We start from the raw sequence: 3,176 nt of genomic DNA on the forward strand, positions 1-3,176 counted from the left end.
CCAGTGCCAGATTTGGATTTGATGGCTTCCATATTTGAGTTTCCATGCTCTTGGACAGGGGGTCCTCAATCTTATCCAGAAAGGGCCGGTGTGGGTGCAGGCTTTTGTTCCAATCAAGCAGTTACACACCTGCATCTACTATTCAAGATCCTTAGCGAAGACTCTAGTGGTTGATTAGTACAATCAGGTGTGTGACTGCGTGGTTGGAATGAAAGCCTGCACCCACGCCAGCCCTTTCTGGATAAGATTGAGCACCCCTGCCCATGGGGTACCAGAGAGCAGGTGGTTGTTGTGGCGGAGTTTGGGAGTCTCTGCAGAGTAGGAAAGGAGTAGCGTGTTGTATAGAAGATGTAGGCGGCAGTGTAGCGCAATGGGTAAGGAGTTGGTCTTGTAACCTAAAGATCGCAGGTTCGATTCCCCGGTAGGACACTGACGTTGTACCCTTGAGCAAGGTACTTAACCTGCATTGCTCCAGTATATATCCAGCTGTATAAATGGATACAATGTAAGTCACTCTGGATAAGAGCGTCTGCTAAATGCCTGTAAAACTAAAACTAAATTTAAACATTCTGCTCTCTGTGTCCCACTCCTGCGCTGATCATGTCTAATTGGCGTTGATGCTGCAATTCAGGCTTATTTTACACACACACACACACACACACACACACTCAGCTTCGTCTACCTGGCCCTGTCGATGTATATCTCGCACACATTCAAAGCACTGTCTGTAAGCCAAATTAAAACTCTTAAGGCAGGCCTAGATTTTTTCATTTATTTATAGAAATGAGGCCAAGTTGCAACAATGTTGCAACAACCGTTAGCAAGCTAGCTAATGTTAAACCGGGTTTAAAAAAAAAAAAATAAAAGTAAAAATGTGGCTGTATTTTACAAAATAGAATTCAAACAATGGGAAGTGTCTTTTTATTGCAATGTTACTGTTTGCTCATTATTGTGAAGGAGTTGGACTGCCACTGTACCATCTCAGAAATGATCCCTTTAGCATGGGCATCCTCAAAATTGACAGCGAACAGTACCCGTACCCTGGCCATGAAGTGATATCTGGGGTTTGCATATGAATTGATAGATGCATTTCAGAAATATGAGATTCTCTCTAAGGTTATATATACAGCTGTAAAAGTAATAGTCTTCATTTTTTGGCAATTATTAGTTGGCAAGCAAGCTTGCTTTCTCGCAAAACAAAGACGTCGAACAGAAACTATAAAAAAAAACGTGTTCTATTGACTGAAATGGCATCACATGTGCACGTCCTTATATATCCACTTTGCCTTTGTATCCAAGTGTTGTCATTGGCAGATGTAGCTAAATGTCCAAAGCAGATAATGATTGGCTGTGGCCCTGGAGCATTTGTGATGATGAAACCAGTATGAAAAAGCAATGCAATGCAAAATAAGTTTGGGGCTTTGATGTGTGGTCAAGTCGTAGCTGAATGTTGTGTGTTCACATGAGGTCAGGAGGTACTGAAGTTAATGTTCCTAAGGGCTGAGAGTCTGTGGTCATTGTGATTATTTCAGTAGGAAACCCAGAAAAGTTCCAAACTCTCAGTGCTGTACCGGTAGGTATACCTGCCATCCCAATTATATACACACATTTACCAGTGTATTATCAAAGATGGTTTGCAATCAGATCTAGCAAAAACATCTGGGTTGTATGAGGATGTTCTGTGTCTGTTGTAGCAAAGTGTAAAGGTGTCATTTGCATGTAGTACAAGAAAGCTAAGCTGAGTCATGATGTAGACACAAGTGGAGACTTCGGGATGAATTTTAATAACATCGGATATATTTTAATTAAAAGTGTAGCTGCACGGGCTGTGATAAAATGGGAGCCTTATTTTACGTGGCATGTTTGGACATGGACAGATGGACAATTTTCACACACACAAGTATGAAAGTTCTATTAAGGGTCCCTCACAATGCACAATGTAGTGCCCTCCTCCTCCCTCCCCCCCCATGTAAAATGTGCTTCTGCTTTTACTGACACCCTGGTTTGCCATTAGTGACATTAATGGGCATCCCTTTCTGCCTTCATGGAAATCACGTGACGACAGTTCTGGCGCGCCAGTGAGAGGTTCACATTTTGCTGAAGATCACTCCCGACGAGTGTCATTGTCGTAGCTATTGGCACAAGTTCTGAGAAATTAAGACGCATGCACGTGAGTAAAATGGGATGTTGTTAGTGCGTAACTATCTCGCGCTCTACCCCGTGCTATAATAATTCCCTACTTAGGCCCATGAATAATGAACACCATTGATTCCTTTTTGGGTAAGCCATTCTGACTTTCACAGGCATAATATATTTATAACTCAGTTAAACGTAATAATAATTCGGTCCACATTATATAAGAACGAGTTGGAAGAAAAAAAAATGCAATGGATTCATACACTAACCCTGACGCGTAGTTGCACGCGCTGAAGTGGAAACTGAATCACCATGTGTTTATGTGGAACGGACGCGCAGACTCTCCGGGGGGCTCTTTCTCTTCTCGTGCGAAAGTAGACAATTATGCGTTTTACTGCCAAGCAAAACAGGGGCGACGTTCGATTGTTTATAGTATTGGCACGAAATGGCTTTCTTCAGGGTTTTATAGAACGCGTATGTAAATCTAATTGAACTTAATTGAATAGAGCCTTGTAATTAATATAGGCTATTACTGAAGTACCGCAAAGCCATGTCAAACCCCATATTTTCTTACCGATTCGGTATGTGCAGTATCATGTAATTCTGTATCTCAAGCTTTGACTGTATAAAAATAGGTCTCAAGCTGAAAAATACTGCGACAAACAGCTTATAAACAAACGCATGGAATGAGAGCTGACGGAATGATTTTATATTATTAGGCCTAGACAATGAATATTTGTTTCCTTGCATATTACTTTAACCACGCCAAAACACACAATGGCGATTTAAAAAATCCCTGGCTTCTCTGAATTGAGTAGTTAATTATACCTGATATGCTGTGAGAGGAGATCTCGCACAACCTAAGAGAATGATCAAATATCGCTTTTTTGGGGGAAATTAAATATGCGTTTAATGGAGATATAGACGCATTGAAGAAATGAGCGTATAAACTATCAGGTTTCACATAAGGCTGATGAAACGGGGGAAGACCCGACGGCGCGTGCAAAAGACACACGCACGCACACACACACGCACACAGA

Source organism: Anguilla anguilla, chromosome 17, assembly GCF_013347855.1.
Source record: "Anguilla anguilla isolate fAngAng1 chromosome 17, fAngAng1.pri, whole genome shotgun sequence".
NCBI classification, from domain to species: domain Eukaryota; kingdom Metazoa; phylum Chordata; class Actinopteri; order Anguilliformes; family Anguillidae; genus Anguilla; species Anguilla anguilla.